The 24958-nt window shown below is 39.0% G+C and overlaps 1 pseudogene; it reads left to right on the forward strand.

Moving 5' to 3' along the window:
* Window positions 1-10893: 10893 nt before the first annotated feature.
* On the forward strand, window positions 10894-24868 carry LOC126609356 (glycosyltransferase family 92 protein At1g27200-like; annotated as a pseudogene).
* The last annotated feature ends 90 nt before the right edge of the window (window positions 24869-24958 follow it).

Below are 24958 nucleotides of genomic sequence, written 5' to 3' on the forward strand. Positions count from 1 at the left end.
TCGGGCATGTCACTCATGATTTTATATAAAATATAAACACAAATTTTAAGCAGAATTAGCTTGTTTTTGGATTTACCATTTTGTTTGCTGGGTCATTGTCTTGACTTTGTAGCTTATCTTGGCTTTGTGTTTTTATCTTCCACTCAGCCATAGTCATTTGAATATCTTCATCATCTGTTTGTTCATTGCCTTTTTCTAACACACCTGAAACAATTCTTTCATCATCATCCTCTTCTTGCTATTGAAGACCAATCATCTCATCATCAGCATCACCTTTTTGACGTTTAGATGCCACTACAGTTTCATCCTTCTTAGTTACTTGCTCAGGTCCCATTACCATTTCATCTTCTTTAGGATCTTCATGTTGAAGCACTAAGTTTTTTTACACTTTAGCTTTCTTGGCTTTTGGTCCCTTCTTAGCTACTTGTTTTTCCATTTTCCTCTTTTTTTGATGCAGATAGAAGATCGAAAAAATTGTCATCATCATCTTATGAGCGTTGTTCAACTGACTCCTCAATTTGTTTTGCATTGTCCATCTGTGAAATACTAAAGAGTTATGTTTTTTGATACTTTGTTTAAAAACAACACACAACATGCACATGCAGAATATCTTTTCACACAAAGTACATGTAGAATCATGTTTTACATAAAAGTATATACAATATCAGTTTTACCTCCAAATTTTCATTTGCTTCTTTATAGATTTTTTTCATGTAGATTTGCCAAATCCGACTTCACTGCTGTTGACAAACGTTTCTCCTTTCCTTCAATTGGTTTAATGATTATGGTGTGATCACAAATCCAATACTGTAGACAAAATAAAAGTTAGAGATTTGTATATTTTTGTAAAATAAGACAAAAACTGATTTTTTTTCTTAGTTTTTGTTTGCTTACCAGTAAAAGTACAACAGCACCACTGACGGTTGGTTGTTTATCTCTTTTTCTCTTATGTGTTCTATCGATTGATTCCATCAGGTATCTTGCTGTTTCTTTGGCCCATTTGTACTAATTTATGTTATCGATGGCGTTATAATTCTTGGTCAAACTCCAAGGGAGTTTCCCTGCTGAGCTCCCAAGCAGATTTGTGTTGAGCAAATATAGAATTATAAGGCAAGTTGCATCTTGATCCCTTTCTGTTGTCCTAGCATCAAAAGCAAATTGATATGCTTGGGATCCCAAATATGCATTAGACATCATCAACATTTACTTTGCAATAATCATTTTTGAATTTGAACATTCCAATTTTAGTGTCATACCAGTTCACTAGATGTATGACATCCCAATCTGATTTCTTCTTTTGTAATTCACCTTTTATGTAAGTTTTCACTAGTTTGCCAAAAGGTGACATATATATATATATATATATGAACGCCAAGACTTATGGTTTTTCTTCAAGTTTTAGCTTGAGCTCTTGTATTAGTTCTGCAAAGGACAAGAGATTCAATCTTATCTGAGCATAGTTCTCATCTATTGGCCGACGCTTTACGGCAGGAGATTTTGGAGCTAACTTCTTTTTTATTGCAAAATATTTTACTTTTGGCTCCATCTTCATAAAACAAAGGAAACGATCATGAGTATAATAAATTTTCAAATAATAAGAAGTCATATAAATAACAAACTAGATGCAAGGGGCAAATGCTTAGCACACAAGCTAAATGCAGCATCACTAAGCACACAAGCTATATGCAGCATCACCTAGCATGCAAGCTATATGCAACATCACTTAGCAAACAAGTAGATACATCATCACTTAGAGCACAAGTAGATGCAGCATCAATTAGCAAACAAGGTAGATGCAGAATTGGTTGTTAACGCACTATGTAGATGCATAATTGTTTTAACACAAGCTTGATGCAACATCACTGAGTGCGCAAGCTATATGCAACATCACTTAGCGCACAAGTAGATGCAGCATCACTTAGCGCACAAGTAGATGCAACATCAATTAGCAAACAAGGTAGATGTATAATTGGTTGTTAATGCACAATATAGATGCATAATTGTTTTAAAACAAGCTTGATGCAGATTCCTTTTTTCTTTTTCTATAACTTATTTATGTGCAAAACCAATTTACAAACATAAGTAGAACCATAATTAATTTACAAAGTGCAACATCAGTACTAAGTGCTACATCAGTTCAAAGTACATCATCAAAGCTAGACAGTTAATATTTTTACTCACAAAATTTAGGCGCATATTCATTTTCTTTTTCAAATGTTGAAGAATCAGTATACATATAAACTAAAAAAGTGAAACTAAAACATCTAAAACACTTAAATTATTTTTTCTCGAACTGGAACATTGAATATTTTGTAAAATCAAGTGCAAAAAACACTTGATAATGCATGCGTTTTTGACAGTTTTGAAAAGTGTTTTCTGCAAAAACAATTGCAAAAACACTTGATAATGCATTCATTTTTTACAGAGTTCGAAATATAATCATGCAAAAGGACGATTTTTAGTAGTAGGAAAACCTTTGAAACTTATCTTTCTGGAAATCCAGTTGAACTTTGTGAATCACTTGCTAAAAATTCGACTTGAAAGTGTCAGAAACTATGGAGATTTTAGGGGTTTTTTTTTTTGTTTTTTTTTTTCTGGGGAAGTATCTTTTGCATGATAGGAATTTGAAATGATGGGTTTGGGGAAGAGGAAACTGGGGGTATTGAATAAGGGAAAAGGAAAAAGAAACCGGTTAGTTTTATGATTTTTGTCGTATAGTGGTTAACGTGGCCGTTTATTAACGGTTATAGTCGAGTAGCATGGGCCGTAATTTAGTCGGTTCGTTTCTTTTTGGGTTAGGTTTGGTTTTCTGTTATTGGGATTTTTGTCCCTCATATAATGTTTTAAAAGATGTGGAGTTGTGTGAAATATGATATATATTTATGTCTCTATAAGTAAGGCTCCCTTTTATAAAATGACTTTTAAACCCTATTTATAAATTTATAATATTATAGCTAAAAGAAAAGAAAAAAAATTAAAAAATAATGAGAATCGCATACTTCTTCTAATTTCAGCTTTGGGAATCACTCGTCCTGTTGGTCCCCAGATTTGCAATATACAACCCAAACTGAATGGATTTAAAAATATGATACAGACAAATCCTGCAAAAGTCCAAAATTTCAACTTAAGACGTTTGTAATGATTTTGATTTAGAGTTCAAAGGTATGGTGATGCCAATAAAGATACTTGCGAGTCCAATAAGATGAAAAGTTCAATATCACGACCACTATTGTAAACATTCCTAGTTTAAGTCTGATTGTGTAAATCCTAGTTTAGATTTGATTCTAGTTATCCTTTCCTATTGTATCTTGTATTCCTTGGGGATGAAGGAATATATTCTCTCCTTTTACTATTATAAATAAAGGCATAATGTAGGAGGGATAACAACACACATTCCCTTACAATTCTATAAACACATCACTCTTTGTTTCTTCTCTTTGTTGCCGACCCTCTTTAACCTTGTCAGATAAAATAGACCACAACACGTTATCAGCACGCTCCTACCGCTGCGCTTAGGAATTTGACGCTGAAGATTTTTTCTGCATCAAACCAGTTCATCCATATCATCACTCAATTAAGTTCATTCAAAACAACGGGTTTTATCTCGATATTTCTGCAACCCTGATAGCATGAACATTCACCATGATGCATGACCCAACTTTATGTTTTACGAATTTTAGATCCTACATATATTGTGTATGCCTCATAATCATAATTGTTGAATTATGTGAATTTGATATTGGTGATGCAATTATACGAATTCGATCAAATTATTGAATTGCATATGCATCCAATTGAATTATATATGAATTGTATTGAATTGAAAAAAGTTTCCGAGAAACCTAGGGGTTTTTTTTTTCGAACCAGTGACCCCGACAACATTGGGCTTACACGAGCCCATATAGGCTGCAAAGCACCGGAGCAAAACCCTTGCTCCATCTGAGAAGATGCTTTTGGCATCAAACCTTAACCCACGGCACCACCCGTAGTAGGCCATGACTTCACCGCCATTGTTCTTAGGAAATCACACCTGTAGTTGTGATTATGACCTTGCCATCATCGGAAACGATGGGTTTTTTTTCTCAGAAATCCGATGAACATCGAAGAAGCTCTTTGACAGATTCCTCGAATCCTCATCGCTCTCAGACCTCCCCAACGTCGAAACCTAGGTTTTCATCCAAGATTTGAGTTCCTAGTCGAACCCTCGTGCCTCGTCGTGCCATGTACCCTCGAGGATAGTCACTTGAAGCGACGCCGGCGTCTTTCAGCCACATTCTGACACCCAACATCGCTGGGGTGTCTCAAACCTTCTCAACCCGAGCCCAGTTAGGTCTCGACCCCTCGGCCCGTATCAGCGCCCGTTGGGCTTGCAGCTGTTATGTGTTGTCCCGGCCCAGATCCAACAACCCATTTCGTTTTCTGTTAGACCCAGCCTATGAAAAAAAAACAAACAATTTTTTTTTGGGCTTGCCTAAAGCGGCCCGTATGAACTTTTTTGTTTTGTTTTTTTTGGGGTTTGCTTACAGCAGTCCATTCCCCTGCTCCTATCTTTCCCCGTAGGCCTACAGCCTACACTCAAGACCCTTAGCCCAATTTTTGGGCCTAAGAAGCGCAGACCAATTTTCTTAAGCCACATGTAGGCTTAGTTTTTCTTTTGGGCCCCGAGTTTTATTCGCCTAATTATTTTTAGGCCCAATGGGTTTTATATTTTTTTCACCCACACTTTAATTTGCCCCGAAGTCCAAATAATTAAATTCAATTATAATTTTTGACCTACAAATTATATTTTGCATATTTTTTTGTATATATTTGTGCTTGCCTGCAGGAATATATGAACCTAAAGTTCATAATTATTTTGAAAGTTGAAGTTTCTTACAAACATGCCTTGTTTGAAAACCTGAAGTTTTTCACTTAAAAACATCACCCATGAAAACCCAAACTTTTTCATGCAAAATTAAACCAATGCATGTCTATTAGAACTTGTATGTTCTACTCCTATGTGAATGGATTGATTTTTCTCCATTACACTAACCACATCTTGTCCATCTATTTCATGATAAGAACATGTCGAATTTGAACAAACTCAACTTCACCGCTTTAGAGGTCTCTAGAAGGAATTACCTCAAGTGGGTCCAAGATGTGAAGCTCCACCTCACTGCCAATAACTTATGTCCTGCTATTGAAGAAGAGATGAACAACCCTGTTGGCGAAGCTGAAAAATCCACTGCTATGATCTTCATCCGAAGACAAATCCATGATGCTCTGAAAACTAAGTATCTTGCTGAGGAGGATCCATGTGCATTATGGGTCGCTTTGGCTGATTGTTTTGATCAACAAAAGGACATATTTTTACCTGAAGCAAGACACTACTAGCAACATTTGCGCTTCTAAGACTTTAAGTCTGTGAATGAATATAATTATGAAGTTTGTTGAATCCGATCACTTCTCAAGTTTTGCAATGAAACTTTGACTGGAGAGGATCTCCTGGAGAAGACCTATTCGATCTTCTTTACCTCTAATATTGTCCTGCAACAATAATATAGAGCTCAGAAGTTCACTAAGTTCTCAGATTTGATCTCTGTTTTACTTCTCACTGAAAAGCAGAACTAGCTGTTGATGAAGAATCATTACGCTCGACCTACTGGGGCGATTGTTGTGCTTAAAGCACACTGTAGCACCAACCAAAGCCCAAAACGCCAAAAAAGGCATGGTAGGGGTGGCCAGAAGCCATCCTACCAAGGTCAATAGAGTTAAGGCCCATCTAAGGGAGGAAACAAAGCCCATAAGCGCCTAAACCTCGCTCCCAAGGCCCAGAACTTCAAGAATAGGGGAAAAGCAACTGAAACCATGGACGATGATATGTGCTATTGTTGTGGTTCAAATGACCATTGGTCCTGTGTTTGCCGAGCTCCCAAGAAGGTTGTAGATGAATATCATTCTCGTTTGAATCAAACTTCATGCAAGTGGATGAACCGGAGACTACAAAGATGGAGGTTTCTGACTTTCAAGAGGATACCACCCCTATGGAAGATTAGAATCTTAGACATAGACTTATTTTTTAGTTGAAATAAGACAATGAGGCCGAATTCCACCTAGTCGCCAAACCCCTCATTTGATTTTGGTTGATTTTTGAACAATTTTCCTTTATGTTTGGATTATTTGTTGTTGATTTGTTTTTTGGATATTAAGTTTTAATTAATTACCATCCTTGAATAAATGAAATTATTTTGAATTGATATTTTTTTTAAAAACTTTTATGCATGTGACTGATTCAAATTAATTTTTCATTCTAGGTATGACTAGTGGGAAAGTTAATTGTCTGGTAGATGATGCAACCATGCATATAATTTTGCATGAACGCATCTATTTCACCAACTTGATAGAAGGATACGGTAAGGCATGTATAATGTTGTCCAATGGTACAATCTTGACCATTTCTAAGGCACTCTATTCTCCATGTTCCAGAAGAACGTTGTTGAGTTTCAAGGACATTAGAGATAACAATTACCACGCTGAAACCCACATACAAAACGAAGTTGAATTTCTATGCATGACTTCCTACGAATATGGCCATAAGCGTATTCTAGAGAAGATGGAGCGTACCCCGAGTGGTCTATATACTATGACCATAGGCCCCATAGAATGCCACTATGTGGCCTGCCTTACTACTGGGACCGCACGCGAAATTACACTTTGGCATGATCATTTGGGACATCCTGGACGAACAGCGATGCGTCGTATCCTCAAATCTTCACACGGGCATCCATTAACCCGAAGTTTAGGTTCGATCCAAGGAATCTCATCTCAAACATGTTCAATGGGAAAGCTTATTACTAAGCCTTCTTATGACAAGATTCATTCGAATCCTCCCATTTTTCTACAACAGATTCAGGGGGGACATTTATGGACCGATTCACCCTCCCTGCAGACCATTTAGATACTTTATGGTTTTGGTTGACGCTTCCACACGTTGGTCACACGTGTGCTTGTTGTCCACAAGGAACGCTGCATTCTCCAAACTGTTGGCTTAGGTTATCAAGCTCATGGCTCACTACCCTGATTATCCAATCAAATCTATTCGATTGAATAATGCTAGAGAATTCACCTCTAACACTTTTGATGACTATTGCATGTTGGTTGGGGTTAAAGTTGAACATCCTGTACCCCATGTTCACACCCAGAATAGCCTGGCAAACACTTTCATTAAGCACTTACAAATGAGTGCTCAATCGTTGGTCATACGTACCAAGCTCCCGATCGCTACTTGGGGTCATGCAATATTGCACACAGTAAAGTTGGTCTGTTTGAGGCCTGTTGTGACACAACCATTTAGTGCCCTTCAGTTGGTCACCGGATACGAACCCGACATATCGGATCTACGTGTTTTTGTTTGTGTGGTATATGTGGCAATCTCGCTGCCCTTATGTACAAAAATGGGGCCTCAGTGAAGGATGGGAATCTATGTCGGATATGATTCTCCTTCGATTATTAATTACTTAGAACCTTTGACAGGTGATCTGTTTACCGCTTGTTTCACGGATTGTCACTTTTATGAGACAATCTTCCCATCGTTAAGGGGAGATAAGAACGTCAACATTCCTGAAGAACGACGTAAATTATCGTGGATGACTCCCACTTCGTCTCATTTAGATCCCCGCACCGCTCAGTCTGAAACTGAAGTACAACGCATATTAGATCTCCAGAGCATAGCTCAGAGTATGCCAGATGCTTTCACCGATCTAGCGTGCGTGACAAGATCACATATTCCAGCTGCGAATACGCCTGCAAAGATGGATGTACCAAATGTACGACGGACTTCCCTCCTAGAGGCCCGGGACACCAATTATGGTGATCCACGTACATTAATGGCTAGCCAATCATTTGCCCCTTCACAAAAGCATGGTAGACCCCTTAGTTCAAAGGATTCACACCCCTGGAAGAGGAAACCCACTACAAAAGGTCCTGAAGAGCCTATTGTGAATCTGATTATCGCTTACTTATTTTATCCAACTCATGAGGAAATTCTAGATTATGGAAGTGTACTTGAAGAGGCGAATCTTCCTCCCGAGAATCGTGAGATTTCGGTCTATTATGCTAGCTTAGATGATGTGTGGCGTAGAAATGAGATGATTGTCGACGATGCATTAGCATATGCAGTAGCTACTAAGATCATGTTGAGTGATGACATTGAACTGCATTCCGTTGATGAATGTCGACGTAAAACTGATTGGTCAAGCTGGAAACAAGCAATCCAAGTCGAACTCGATTCGCTTGCGAAACATAAGGTGTTTTGACCTGTAGCTCTTACTTCTCCACATGTGAAGCCCGTTGGCTACAAGTGGGTTTTCGTTCGGAAGCGTAATGAGAAGAATGAAATTTTGCGTTACAAAGCTCGTCTTGTCGTACAAGGCTTCTGACAACACCCCGTGATTGACTATGACGAAACTTATTCACCCGTTATGGATATGATTACTTTTCACTACCTAATCAGTTTGGTAGTTTTTGAAAAACTGGATATCCTGATGGATGTAGTAACCGTGTATCTCTATGGGGATCTTGATACGGAAATCTATATGAAAGTTCCTGAAGGAATTACATTGACTGGTTTAAATATTTCCAAACCCCGGAATAAGCTCTCAATTCAACTAAGGCATTCACTCTACGGTTTGAAACAATTTGGAAAAATGTGGTATAACCGACTGGGTGAGTATTTGACTAGTCAGGGATATGTGAACAACAAACTATGCCCTTGTATGTTCATTAAGAAGTCACAATCGGATTTGCGATTGTTGCGGTATATGTCGATGACTTGAATCTTATCGGAACTCTTGAAGAGCTCACGAGAACTGCCACGCACCTGAAGTCAGAATTTGAGATGAAAGATCTAGGTAAGACTCGATACTGTCTCGGTCTCGAGATAGAGTATTGTTCAGATGGAATCCTAGTACATCAATCGAACTACACCTAAAAGGTGTTGCGCCATTTTAATGAGGATAAAGTGAAGCCTTCGAGTACTCCTATGGTCATTCGATCGCTAGATGCAAAACGAGATCCCTTCCGTCCGAAGAAGGATGATGAAGAGATTTTGGAGCCTGAAGTTCCTTATCTAAGTGTGATAGGCACTTTATTGTACTTAACTCAATGCACTAGACCTGACATCTCTTTCGCTATTAATCTTTTGGCATGATACAGTAATGCACCTACACACAGACATTGGACTGGCGTGAATGACATCTTTCGTTACCTTAAGGGTACTACAGATTTAGGCTTTTTCTATCTCTACGAATCCTCGAATGGTGCCGCACCCTATGCTTCTCGAGTTGATTCTCACCTTGTTGGTTATGCCGATGCAGGATACTTGTCTAATCCACACAAGGCGCGTTCTCAAACAAGTTATGTCTTTACTGTTAGAGGCACCGCAATCTCTTGGAGGTCAACTAAACAAACCTTAGTTGCCACTTCGTCTAACCATGCTAAAATTCTCGCCTTGCATGAAGCAACTCGGGAATGCTTTTGGTTGAGACCAGTAGTGGGCCATATTTGAAGCTTTTGCGAACTTTATCCCGCTGTTGGTGTCCCGACGATGATCTTTGAAGACAACGCAGCATGCATCGAACAGCTCAAGAAGGGTTACATCAAAGGAGACAACACCAAGCACATTGAGCTGAAGTTTTTCTTTTCACATCAACAACAAGAGTATCAAAAGATTAAAGTCACGTAAATCTGTTAACAAGACAATCTGGTCGACCTCTTCACCAAATCACTGCCGAAAACGACGTTTTAGAAACTTGTATATGGAATTGGTATGCGTAAACTTTATGAGTTGTAACTCTGCTATTTCTCTTTGGAATTATGTCAAACTCAAGGGGAGTATCCTGTAGATACTTGCTTGATCTTAACGTACTCTTTTTTCCTATGATTAGGAGCATTTTCCCACTAGATTTTTGCTACCTAACTAGGTTTTAACAAGGCACCCACCTTTGGTTGGTCATATCCCTGATGACGTCCCATAGACGTTTCTTTTGACTTTGCTGTAGACATCGAAATTTAATTTCCGTGTTTACATTTGCATTTCTCACATGTTTTTCCTTAGACTATGGATTTTGTCCCTCCTTGGGTTTTGGCCATAGCCTTAGGGTTTTTTAGAGAGGCTTACTATTTATGCAAATTCCTACCTTATTGAGAATAAGCGTTGTTCCTTAGAATCAGTGCCGAATAGTCGACTTCCTCAACTTTTGCATGATGCTAAATCTACCTTGAGTATTTACACACTCAAGGGGGAGTGTTGTAAACATTCCTAGTTTAAGTGTGATTGTGTAAATTCTAGATTAGATTTGATTCTAGTTATCCTTTCTTATTGTATCTTGTATTCCTTGGGGATGAAGGAACATCTTCTCTTATTTCACTACTATAAATAAAGGCACAATGTAGTAGGGATAACAACACATATTCCCCCACAATTCTACAAACACATCACTTTTTCTTTCTTTTGCCGCCGACCCTCTTTAACCTTGTCAGATAAAATAGACCACAACAACCACAATTTTTTTACACATAAAAAAAATGAGTAAATTACATTTTACTGTCTGAGATTTGGAGTTAGTTGCAACTTCATATAATATTTTTAAAATATTTTAATCTCATATATGATTTTAATGGTTGTAAGAAATTGAAATAAATAATAACTAAATATATAAAATTAACATGTTTTAAAGATGTTGTATCAACCATTATTATCATCTCATTATTTTGCCAAATCCCATTTAATCTCTCTCTCCTCAACAAAATTAAAACTCCAATCCAAACACGCCTCCATCACCAACGATCCAATTCCAATCCCAATTCATTTCGGATTTTGATTCGATTCGAAATTATAATTTAAACTCGACGAGGATGACGATATTCCAGCTCTCCTCCCCACCACCACCGCCCCCACCCTTCTTTAAATTCTCGTCCTCCTCCTCAGTCATTTTTGTCCCTCTTTGTTTGCCTCTAAGAAGCCATGCGCCGCCCACTCCCTGCTTTCCTCCTCTTCGCCTGCGCCTCCCTCTTCCTCGTCGCCTTCTTCTCCCTCCACCTCTCCCGCACCACCGACTTAATCAACCATCTCCCCATCTCCCTCGCCGATGACCGCCACCATTCCATCCTCGCCGTCCGCGATCAGCCTCTTCCCACCACTCAACGCACTTGCCACGGCGTTTCCTGCGTTGCTAACACTTCATCCACCGTCTCCGGTCTACTCCCTGCCTGGGAGGTTCTCCTCATCGTCTCCCCAGAGACTCCGCTGCCATTCGCCAGCAGTGACACCTATGTTTGTCTGTTCCAGAACAACGACACCTCGCCTGCCAGTCCTTCCAAAACACTGCCGTTTACAAACCGGATGAAGCTGATGTGCCCCATGCCCAACCGAGTGAAGCGTCTCCGCCAATTTTACTAACCTGTGTTGGGGAAGGGCTCCGACAAGGACACGCTAGTGCCGATTCCAAATTCACCGGAGCTAATCTGGTGGGACTTCATGGTCTACGAGTCGTTCTCGACCGAAGACGACGTCGTCCTGTTCACCAAGGTTTTGGACAACCGCCAGGGCATCAACCGACCTCCCACCGAGTTCAGGTGCATGTTTGGCGACACCAACGACAAAAGCAATGCCGTCAGAACCGCTGTTATGAGCTCCGTACAAGAGGTGTTCAGGTGCCACCACCCCAACGTAACAGCGGTCAATTCCAACATAAAATTCTCACTGGAGATCGTTGACGCAAATGTCGTAGTCCCGCCCGTTGCGTACTACTCACCCAGGCCACCTTTGGCAGAGATTTTTGAGTATGACCATCACATGACGTGTCCTTATGTAAATGATGGGTTATGTGAACTAAAAGGTTAATAACTTAAAAATTAAAATTTTCTACTATTTTCATAAAAACACATAGTGTATTCCCGACACAGCTAAATTTTTTTCCACCTCTGGAGACTAATGCTAGTGTGGGGACCACATAAATTCAACATAATAAATTGGAAGACGAGGTGTGCGTATGCACCATGGTGTACAACGTGGCAAAGTTCCTAAGGGAGTGGGTGATTTACCATTCCAAAATCGGAGTCGATCGCTTCATCTTCTACGACAACGACAGCGACGACGGTCTTGAGAATGTCGTAAAATAGCTCAACGATAAGGGGTACAACATTACAACGCTGTCTTGGATTTGGCCCAAGACGCAGGAAGCAGGGTTCTCGCATACCACCCTGTACGCCCAGCGTATATGCAAGTGGATCATGTACGTCGACGTGGACGAATTCGTGTTCGCGCCTTACTCGTGCGCCCAGTCGCACAAACCCTCAAAGCACATGCCGAAAGAATAAAGTTATTCTTACCACATTAATATACCACATTAGTATACCATATTATGTGGCATCTGATGTGAATATCCACAGTATCTAAATTAATCATAATTTAAATTAAATTTAAAACTATTTAATAAACTAACAATAAATAAAAAACTGAAATTAAATGGTAATTGTGGCATACGAGGAGTCATTTCCTTCCTTCCTTCCCCGTTGCTTCTTCTCCCGTTTCTTCTTCCTAGCCATTTTTTTGTTTCAACCCAAATTTTTTTTCAGCAACCTCGCCATCGATGGAAGCAGATCTTTTTGTTTCAGTTCTCAAACGATTGAGGTAAGAATGCAAACCCATACTTCCAGTGTGATATTGTTGGAAGTATTCCCACAAAGCCACTCATTTGATGTAATAGCTTTTGGAATACTTATTGTATTAAACTATTATATGTTTAATGAAGGGCAAAGCTTATTGTTAATCAATATTTATTGTATCATGTGTTTAAGCAATAAGGGAATCCAAGGAATGTATTTGATCTAAGAGATAAGTGATTTAAGTAAGTTAGATTAACGAGACCTTTCTCTTATATTCATTCCTAAAACATTCCTAGCCATAGGATTGCCAATTGGGCATTGACAATCCGCTAAGGTTAGTATGTGTTATGTCAACTCAAGCGTGAGTATGACTAGTCTCAAGTCATTTAGTGTTGGACACTAAGACAAACACGTAGGTGCTCGAAAGGGCAATCGAGTACACTGAACAATGATAAAAAGAGAGTTTGAACATACATGTCATGTAAGAACTCATTAGTTGCAATATGCAAAGTAATCCTTTAACCTGAGGCATCATAGATGTCTAATGATTAGGTCCTTGATCTTTGATCATGTCAAAGGCATTCCATCGAGAGTGTCCATGACATTGTTGGGGTTAAGCTATCTAGTCATGTAGGCATATGATTCGGGAGTCTTTGGCCAAAGCATACGAATATGACTTAGGAAGTATGTTCCAAATCATATTCAATTGAATCCTATACAGAAGTATTACATTGGATAGTAGACATGAAACAAACTATCACTCAAACAATGTGATTAAGAGTATTGTATTAGAGAAGGACCGTATTGCATTGTAATTGTAACTGGATAGGTTCTCCAACCAATTCTATTTAGCTTGGGTAGCCATGACATGCTGTTAGGTATTACTCATGGTTTGTGGAAGCCCTGAAGATTAGCAAACACTAAATCTTAATCAAAGGGAGAATTGAAATGAAGTTTCAATTCACAATTGATTGTTAAGAGTAACGATCGTCCACTGCCTCGCTAATTGGAACCTAATGGATCGTACACCAAGTAAGGATGAAAGTGAAGAAATATAAATGAAATAGATAAGCAATTAAATGGTTTAATTGAAAAATGGTCAAGGTTAATTAATTAGTTGATTAATTATACGAAAGGTTTGTATTGGACTTTTAAGTTAGTTTTGGGCTTCGGGGTCCAAAAGGGTTTGGTCCACTAGGCTCATTATGTTTAAGTTGTATGACAACTAAAACAAATATGGGCAAATAGCCCAATCACTTAAGATGGCCGACCATAGTGAGGGAAGTGGGAAGTTTTGCTTAATTGCAAGTTTGCCACTCACCTAAGAAAAGAGATATAAAAGCATCTTTATAGCTTTTACCTCATTAGGGTTTTCTTGAGACAAAGATGAGAAACACTTTCTCTCTTTTTTCTCTAAAAGAGGCCGGCCACTTAGGGAAGAGATAGCTAGCAATCTTTTCTTCTCTAAGTCATCCATTTCATCTTCACACCTCATCCTTGGTGTGGAGACTTAGAGACACCAAATCTTTGGTGTTTTTTTGGAGATCCTTTCCTCACATCCTCAAGGAGCAAAGGAGCATCAAAAGGTAGAAAATCACAAGGAAGATCCAAGGAGCTAGGAGGTGACTTGAAGGCCCTCCACTTGGGTGAATCCCTTGTGTAAACAAGGATGAGCTTCAAGGGTAATGAATCTCTAAATCCTTCCTTCTCTTTAATGTTGTTGAAGAGTCTCATGGTTCACCATTCACTAGGCTTTGAAAGTCATGGGTTTTAGAATTGTTTTTGAATGCATGCCTACTTTAATATGTTAATAGTTTGCCTATGTGTTCAAATATTCTCACATGTTCTTAGCTAGGACAAAAATTTTCCTTCAGATATTTCACCATTCGAGTCTCTTGGTCTTAACTTTTCGTTGTTGTATGCTTTTTATATTTCTCTCTCTCTCTCTCTTCTACAGGACCTGAGTAACCAGTCTAGCTTATTGCAAACCCAACTTTCCGAAATAAAAAAAGAGACTAAGGTGAATACCTGAAAATTTGGGTTGGAGAGCCATATTTTATGTTTCATTAATTTATGTTCTAGTGAAATTTTACTATGGTCTATGCCCCCCTAAACAAATGCTTTACCAATCTTGAATTTTACTAGCCTTGATAAGATCAACAGTGTAGAACAGTTGGGGGAAATGGAAGATTCACTTAGAGAATCGCTTAATCAGATTCGAACACATAAGGTATCCTCTGCATCCAAGTGTAGGTTTCATATGAAGAAATTTAGTGTATATACCCACCCGATGTTAGAATTCTTACGCTTGACAGGGTCGGCACTATGAAGTGTTCTTATTGTCTGGTTCAAAATTTTTAATTTTATTTTTTAAATTGTCTGATTATTGTAATTGGCCTAACTTTCCAATATTATATGCTACTAAAATGTTTCCACTGATAATTGGAAGTTGTGGAAATGATGTACTGCCTTAGATTGTAGCAATTTATAATTTGATTACTTATTAATTTGGGAATGTATGTGAATAGTAGTGAGTATGACATCATTGGAGTTTTAGCAAGAAAGCATTGACAATTACATACAAATGAGGAGTGTATAATTTTATGAGTATCCTTCCCCTGTAGTTTTCAAGTGGCCTTGTGCTACCTTTAGTTCTGATGCTATTGCACCTCTTGATACTAACGCAATCCAATTCTCCATTGGCAGGAAAATTTACAAAACCAGCAAATTATGTCGTTACAATGCACTAGTCAGGTAAAGCATTGCTTCTTTTCTGTTTTGAGAAACTTTTCTAAGGTGTTATTTACTTACTGATATTGGCAAACATAATATCACCACGGAGTTGAAGCCGCTGGTTGATGTGAAAATAAAGCAGGTCCTCGAAGTTGACAACTTTGATTTGGAGGGTGTGTCAGCAGAAGGGTTCTTGGAGAGAATCATTTCTGGGCTGCAAAGATTGGGAAAGAAAGATGATAGCAGAGATGAGAGTTTTGATGAGTCTGCAATTACAAGGCCGTACCTTTTCTGAAGCTTGGGAGATCAGGGAGAAGAGGAAGATAGAGAAGCCATTAATGAATTGGAGGTTTCCTGCATTGGAGAATGAAATTGACATGAAAGACAATCTTAAATGGTGGGCTCATACTATTGCTTCTGCAGTTAGATGACAAACATTCTGGTTCTAAGATTTTTTGTACTTTTTTTTTGTTTGGATTTTGCTTCAATTTTTTGACACTATTTGTATACAGTAGATTTACCAGGTTAATCAATATTGTTCTACAACTTGTAAATGTGAATAAAAAGTTGAAACATTTTCATGATCAGATTATGAATATTTGTGCTTAACTTCCTCTGCATTCTTCTTGAGCTATAAGCGTTGCTGCAAGATTGCAAGATTGAATCTTGGAAGAAATTGGTTTTTGGTTTATAGCTTTAGAAAGCGGTGTTTTGATATAAGCCTTTCGTTTTTCAATTTCGTTGATTAAACATAAGCTCCTTTTAAGAATTTGATTAAACTCCACTTTTAGTACAACAAGAATTAGAAGAGCAACATGTCTGCATACTAGCTGTTGTTACAAAATATTTGAAATGCATTGAAGTCTATGTTTAGAAGAAATAGGATCCAAAACCACAAAAACTCAAACTGTATAAATAAAATGAGGAGAAGTTTGTACGAGGCGAATACAGAATTCATGGAACTTCTTTGTTGACAATCACTGGGGAGGGCATTGGATAAGCTAATTAACAGCCTATACGTATAGACTAATATCTCATAAGACATAGAAAAATTGTAACTTGCTTAAAATTATTATGCAGTAGAAATTTCAATGAAAAGAAGAATTTAAACACATGCAATGGAACACAAAGATCAGATAATTAGATACCAAGATTTTGAAAGAGATGCACAACAAGATGACAATATGACCGAGTGGCAGAAAAAAAAAACAAAAAAAGGAAATCTCAATTGCTTACAAATTTATAAATATTGCACTTCTTAAAAGTTTTTAAAAGTTATATCCCACTTCGTTGAAGTTTTTAGAGCTATAAAAATATGTATGTGCTTGGGGTATATACATTTGTATGCATGGGGTATATACATTTATATCGAGTGGGCTTCATTCAAACCGTTCTGTTTACTCTATTAATCTCAGAATTACAGACCTCCACTAAATGGTATATACAAATTTTCCAAGCTTTTCATAAACGAAAAATGAAACTAAAACTCGAATTTCTTGAATCAAATTAACAAATACGTAGAACCTGAATGCCAATAAATAATAAAAATAATTACCTTCATATATGGGGCTGATAATAATCATCACGTGGTTAGTGTCCTCCAATTTTTCGGGTTCTTCTTCAACCCCCAGTGTCATTTTTCTATGAACAAATTTCCAGGTATTCACCTTATTCTCTTTTTTTATTTCGGAAAGTTGGGTTTGCAATAAGCTAGACTGGTTACTCAGGTCCTGTAGAAGAGAGAGAGAGAGAGAGAGAGAGAGAGAGAGAGAGAGAGAGGAATATAAAAAGCATACAATAGTTAAGAACAAGAGACTCGAATGGTGAAATATCACACTAGAAATATGGGTTTGCATTCTTACCTCAATCGTTTGAGAACTGAAACAAAAAGATTTGCTTCCATCGATGGCGAGGCTGCTGAAAAAAATCTGGGTTGAAACAAAAAAATGGCTTGAAAGAAGAAACGGGAGAAGAAGCAACGGGGAAGGAAAGAAGGAGATGAGACTTCTCGTATGCCACAATTACCATTTAATTTCAGATTTTTTATTTATTATTAATTTATTAAATAGTTTTAATTTTAATTTAAATTATGATTAATTTAGATAATGTAGACAGCCACATCAGATGCCACATAATATGGTATACTAATGTGGTATATTAATGTGGTAAGAATAGCATTGTTGCATGCCGAAATCTCTTCTGCCCCAAAACAACCATAACGACGACGTTGTTGGGCAGGTTTCGGTCAAGTGCAACGATTTCGATCCTTCAAACCGAACAACTCATCCGGCGGAAGGCGTGACACAAGGGTACACATGCCGGAGGTGGTTTAAGCAGCGGCACAAGTCGATAGTGCAGCTGGACGCGGTGGCCTATTTGCAGGTGAACGTGATACATCACTTTGAGTTAAAGAAGGGGTACATAACGAGGCAATTGAGCATGGAGAAGGGGGTGATGAACCATTACAAGTACCAGGCGTGGCCGGAATTCCAGACCAAGTTTCGGAGGAGGTTGTCAGCTTACATGGTGGATTGGACGCTGGCGCTGAATCCTAAGTCCCAAGACAGGACCCCAGGATTAGGGTTTCAGCCGGTGGAGCCAAAAGGGTAGGCGTGTTCGCTCCCTAAATCCGCCATGGCGCCTTGCGGGCAAGCCGGGGATTTACTTCACATATGAGATTGGTGGGTGCGGGCGTGCCACTACTAGATGCCGCTAATAGACGGGATTTGAGTGATTGAGGTTGCGCCTGAATTTGCCCGAATCAAGAGATTGTGTCATTTGAATGGGAGTTGCTCAAATTAAGGTTCTTTGTTTGCCTTAAAAATAAGGACTTTACTTATATGGAGAGATAGAACAATATGTAAATGATAAGGTTGCTTGGAAATATAAATGACAGAGGAAAGTGACTAAAATTGCAGATTGCTTGTAATTTATATGGCTGGAAATGAGTACAAAAAAGCTACAAATGAGATCGATACCGCAAGTGAGCAGCAGAACTAATAAGCTAGATAAAAGAAGGCTTTTGGCAAATCTGGTTTGAGCAGAGTTTGTGCTTTTGTTTGTTTGTTTGAGTGTCTCCAATCCTTGTGCATCTGCTCCTTTTTATAGAGGTCTGGAGGAAACCCTCCTGCTGAGGTTTTGTATCTGCCCGAAAGAAACTTGGGCAGCTTGTATTCCATTGCTTTAGACAACTTGCATGCTTTTCACTTGCCAACTTGTATGGAGAAATAATATTAAAAGGGGAACTTGCATTTCCACCACAAGCTTTCATCACATGTTTTCCCACTTGTAATAAACTAATCAATTAAAAGAAGTAAGTTGGCAAATTGGCTTCTTTCATCACACATTCTTGCCCGAAAGTATGCATGGTGTCCTTCCATCCACTTGCATGAAAAAGCATGCACTTGTCTTGATTAAACAATTCCCTTGGCAAACCTCCACCACCCAAACAAATAGGAGAAATAATATTATAGTGCCAAACCCTCCACTTGCAACTAAATATCTTTCCAAGTTAGTCTTCTTGCATATTAATCCTCCAAATACCATATTTTACCCAAATTGCCCAAATAAGTAAAATGGGTATATTTTAGGTGTAAACAGTGCCCCCCAAGTTTTACAAATTTGAGCAAAGTTTGTGAAACTTACAACCCTAATGCTGCCAGGATTGATGTCGAAGGAAGAGGCACGTCTACCTCTTCGGTCCTTCTGTCGTTGACAAACTTTGGAAAGAGGAGCAAGGCAATTGGTATTGCAACTAGCATTGGAAAAAATGTTGTCTGACTTGTGCATCCTTCTCGTTGATACCAAAAAACATAGGAGCATCTTCACTGGTTACCGAGATAGTAAACTAGAAAAATGCCCGAAGTCGGGCAAACTGGAAAAGAGAGTTAAGAGAGAAATAAACTGGGCAACTATTCTTTTTTGTCGTTTTCTTTTGGCCTCTTTTCATATAATATATAATATAATATAACTATATATATATATATATATCTCTGGAGCCCTTTAGGGCAAAGTGAAAGAAAGAGGAAAAGAAAGAGACAAGGAGAAAGAGGAAAAAAGGAAAAGAGAGAAGAATGAGAGAAAGATAGGGACAGCCACTTGGGCTTTTGGGAAGAAAAGTTGACTGGCCTACCCTATAATATAATCTATCATATATTATATAGATATACAGCCCATTCGGGCAGAGCAAAGAAAGCAGACTTCGACAGAGATACAGAAAAAGAGAAAGAAATAATAAAATAAAAAAGAAAGAGATGCCCTTTCGGGTAAGAAAGGGACAGAAGAGATAAGGAATAGGAAAAGAGAGAGAAAGAGAAAGAAATAATAAGAGAGGGACCTTTTGTCGGGCAACAGAGCAATTTTTCTTTCTCAGTCTTTAGGCAATATCGGGTTAAACGAAGCTGATTTTCCAAACTTGGAATCATAGGCTACCTCCGTGGAGTTTGCTGCAAGAGCAATGGACTTTTGCCGGGTATGAGGATCCTATCTTGTCAACAGAAGAAGTCACCAGTAGCAAGGGCTTTGTTGTGCCATCTTTATCGCAGCAATGTTCGAATGCAATGGTCCCAACAAGAGCATTGAAATCCTCTAGCAACTTCCCCACTCTAATCACATTCCAGGGGTTCCTATACTGCTCTCTCATTTTATAATCAAATGAAAAACTAGTACAGAATACTAGTCCGACCTTGCGCCGGAGTCCTCGCCATCAGTTCTTTCTACAGAGGCGCGTCACCCGATGCGTACCCATTCCAGGCCATAAACTGATCGATTCTCGAATAGAAGAGCCAACATCGATGGGTGCGAACTGTCATGGGGTGAAGTTATGATGGAAACAACATGGATTTGGCTGAGAGGGGTCGGACGTTTGAGAAGCTGCGGATGTTATGTTGGTGGTTGAATGATAGCTGACATGGTTCCCTCACTCCGACTTCTGTGCATCGAGAAATCCTGCTTTGAGGTTCATAAGTCTGCTTCCCAGATCAAGGTAGTGATGCTGACTATGCACTATTACTTTTGTTCCGCTCGGAGAGAGGTGGTCATGTTTGACCGATCTGCAGAATCCTTCAGAAAGCTGGACTTGATTTACTGCCGGTTGTAGCACATCAAATGGGGAAGAAGTCCTTCCAGACTGATGGCTTACCAGGAGTTGTAGTTCACCGCAAGTTGACCAAGATATTTTGCCGTTGAGATTTTGTTGAAGCACAGATCCAGAATAGTCAGTGGTATTATTTCAAGTGACCGGGAGTGGCAACCACCACATCTGCTCCTTGATCAGTATCTCTCAGTTGTGGACCCTTTGGAGCTTCTTCATACGAACGCACAAGACATCTTCGACAACTTTCCAAACTTGACTGCCTCCTTTTGAATCCGTTTTGCCAGCTCCCTAGTTTGATGATAACATCAACACAGTTGGAAATGGAAGGAGTGAGCGGGGCTGTACTAGACTTTGATCCGCTGTTTGATGTTCTTTGCCCGAGCTGCGGTTCCAAAACACCAACCATGGATTCGTTTTTGGAGTAATAACACCACCTCGGGCTCATGGGATTTTGCAACAACCCCGCTGGCGGAAACATTGCTGGAATTAAGTTCGTTATCACTTCCATCATGATGTTGCAGCGCAGGTTTTGGCTGGCTTTTGTTGTCTTCTTCTTCCCGCGAACTCCGGCATACTGGAGAAGTGCCTCTCGTATTCTTCCTTTGCTTTGTAGGCGGCATATTGGGCGGCCATGGCTTGCATCTTGTCAACCTTGCCCACTTCATGCTGTAGAAGCCTGCCCTACGTTTAGACAGTCTGGTATTTACAAGAAGTTTCAGTGCTCTCCTTCGAACCTTTAATTCTTTTGTAAGCAGCTTGGTAACACGTCATTGAAGCTACAACGGTCATGGCAAGAACACTTCAGATATGTTTGCCAGATTAAACATGGGGCCCCACGTTTGATTGACAACATCGAGCAAGATAAAATGTCCTGCTCATCGGGCAAGATTATAGCTCTCTCGGGCAGCAGCAACATACTTTCATCAAGCATTCGGGCAAACTACAAAAACAATTCTGCACCCACCATCCAACCTCCACGGTTTAATCGTAGCCTCCAATGGTAGCCGTCGAAGTAGCCCGACCCTTGGTTGTAGGAGCTGGTGAGAGTTAGGGAGACATGCAGAGTCTGTTGGTGGTGAGCAGGGAAGACGTCACTTCCGTCGGGCATGGTTATGGTGGTCTCATCGGGCACCACCAATCGGGCAAGATAACCCCCTGCTCTTTTGCAATAGCCATTGAGAAGCTGTCTGATAGATTTTTGCACAGGAAAGCCATGATTTGGCTCTTTATAAAACCTCCAATTCCAAGATTATGGGTGAGATTTGTGGAAAATGTAGTTTTATTGGATGGTTTTGGGTTCGGGCTAAATACACCCATTGGATAAGAGAAAAGTGGAAAGAAGGGTAAAAATGGCTACTCACAAACTGCCCAACTCTTTGATATTTTCTGTAAAGTTCCCAGCAAGAAAACAAAAAGGGAAAGAAAGCAAGAAAAAGCATGAAAGCAAAATGTTTTTGTAATTTTTAATTTTTATGGCTTTTCTTTGTAACAACACAAGAAACACACAAAGAAAACAGAGCCCTTTCGGGCAAACAGAAAAAGGAAATTAAAGGCCCTGACGGGCAAGAAAACAAAAATAAATAAATAAAAAGACTTGTCAGGCTATTAAAACAGTAAAACATAAAGAACATAAAGACAAAGCCCTTTTGGGTGAACCAAAACAACAAAAAGAAAGCCCTTAGTCGGGCAACAGAAATGCCCACTCGGGCTAAGTGAAAAAGGTTACCCAGATTTTTAAAAGCAAAAAGGAGAGAGAGCCCTTCTTGGGCAAATTAAAACAAACCAGATTCATTTTTTATATTTTCTTTGTTGTCTTATCTTCAAAGCTATACATATAATATAATATACTATATATATATATATATATATATATAACAAGCCCAATCGGGCAAAGAACTTCCACTGTCCTTTTTGACATATAATATATAGATATATATATTAACATAGCCCTTTCGGGCAAAGCAATTTAACATATAAAATATATATATATAAAAAAACTATATATATAGCCCTTTCGGGCAACATTTTTCAAAATATATTACTATATATATATATATATATACTCCATCCCCCACTATAACATACATGTACATACAGCCCTTGTCGGGCAAAACACTTTTATCATAGAATATAATATAATATAAATATAGATACATAGATATAAAAGTGTTTTGGGCAGCAGAAAGATAGGAGAGAGAGAGACGGGAAGGAAAAGAAAGGAAGAAAGAAAGAAACAAAAAGAGAAAGGAAGGAAAAGGAGGAGAAAGGTACTGGAGAAAATGCACAAAAGAACAACACAAAAGAAAGCCATTCGGGCAAATTGGATGAAGCCCCTTAGCTGCTCAAGTGTTATTTTTCTCTCAACACTCAAATCTTTTTCTCTTTTTAAAATTGAGTGTAGAGAGATCATACCCATCATTTAAATTGGCCATGCCATATAGCTTGGGAACCATAGGAGGTGGCCATTCATGTTTGATCCCAAGCTTTGTCCTCCTTGAGATCTCGATGCGGACAACATGCTCGTGTTGGCGGGGAAGATTATAGGAGCTATTTTCTTCTTCTTCGGGCTCCACATGAGGTGTGGGCTCATACCCCCCGAGCGTTGGTGTTTGGCCTACAATAGCCATCATCTCCATCTTAGCTTGGTCTCCTACAACCATATCCATTTTCATGGATTTTTCATTGGGTGGGGCCATTGTTTGGCCTTCATCAACGTGTATGATTTGTTCTTCCTTTGTTGTAGTAGGGTGAGCGTGCTTTGTAGAGGAGATTTGACACATTTGATCTATCAACTTTTTCAAAGTTTCTCCAAAAGTTGTATAGCTTTCCTCCACCCTTTTAAAACACTGAGTGACCTCTTCACCATACTCGATGCTTGCCACATGGAGTTTGGACATCTTCTCTATTTTGCCCACATCCTCTTTGTAGAGCCTTTCATCCGGATGATCATGAGTTGGCATCTCATATATTGGCTCTATGTACTCATTGGAAGCCTTTTGATACTCAAAGCCATTTGTTGGCCTATCATAGTATTCATGAATATGATTGTCTTCAAAAGAATAATAACCTTCATCATAGCCATAAGTTGGCCAATCTGTAAGATTATTATTTATTTGATGGCCATTAGTTGGCCGACAATCATGTTCCATGGGACTTGAGTACTCTTCAGCCATGTACCCATAAGTTGGCAACTCACAGGTTGGCTCTATACCGTCATCCTCCGAAAAAGTAGAAAAATCATGAACATAAGGATTGTTCATGATTTAACTCCATATAAGGGTCCCACCGGGCGTGCCAAAATATGTTCGCTCCCTAAATCCGCCATGGCGCCTTGCGGGCAAGCCGGGGATTTACTTCACATATGAGATTGGTGGGTGCGGGCGTGCCACTACTAGATGCCGCTAGTAGACGGGATTTGAGTGATTGAGGTTGCACCTGAATTTGCCCGAATCAAGAGATTGTGTCATTTGAGTGGGAGTTGCTCAAATTAAGGTTCTTTGTTTGCCTTAAAAATAAGGACTTTACTTATATGGAGAGATAGAACAATATGTAAATGATAAGGTTGCTTGGAAATATAAATGACAGAGGAAAGTGACTAAAATTGCAGATTGCTTGTAATTTATATGGCTGGAAATGAGTACAAAAAAGCTACAAATGAGATCGATACCGCAAGTGAGCAGCAGAACTAATAAGCTAGATAAAAGAAGGCTTTTGGCAAATCTGGTTTGAGCAGAGTTTGTGCTTTTGTTTGTTTGTTTGAGTGTCTCCAATCCTTGTGCATCTGCTCCTTTTTATAGAGGTCTGGAGGAAACCCTCCTGCTGAGGTTTTGTATCTGCCCGAAAGAAACTTGGGCAGCTTGTATTCCATTGCTTTAGACAACTTGCATGCTTTTCACTTGCCAACTTGTATGGAGAAATAATATTAAAAGGGGAACTTGCATTTCCACCACAAGCTTTCATCACATGTTTTCCCACTTGTAATAAACTAATCAATTAAAAGAAGTAAGTTGGCAAATTGGCTTCTTTCATCACACATTCTTGCCCGAAAGTATGCATGGTGTCCTTCCATCCACTTGCATGAAAAAGCATGCACTTGTCTTGATTAAACAATTCCCTTGGCAAACCTCCACCACCCAAACAAATAGGAGAAATAATATTATAGTGCCAAACCCTCCACTTGCAACTAAATATCTTTCCAAGTTAGTCTTCTTGCATATTAATCCTCCAAATACCATATTTTACCCAAATTGCCCAAATAAGTAAAATGGGTATATTTTAGGTGTAAACAAGGCGGAAAAATTTTGTGAGGTTAGAGAAGAGGGGTTGAAGATGTTGACGCATAGATGGTTTGGGTCTCCGACGCCGGATGGCTACACGATGGTGTGGCAATCATGAAATATATATCTCGATTAATTCCATATATATGTTTTTTTCCTACTTGTTTGCTGCCGGGCGGCCATGGACGAGTTTGATTGGATATATGTA

Source organism: Malus sylvestris, chromosome 16 (assembly GCF_916048215.2).
Source record: "Malus sylvestris chromosome 16, drMalSylv7.2, whole genome shotgun sequence".
Classification (NCBI taxonomy): domain Eukaryota; kingdom Viridiplantae; phylum Streptophyta; class Magnoliopsida; order Rosales; family Rosaceae; genus Malus; species Malus sylvestris.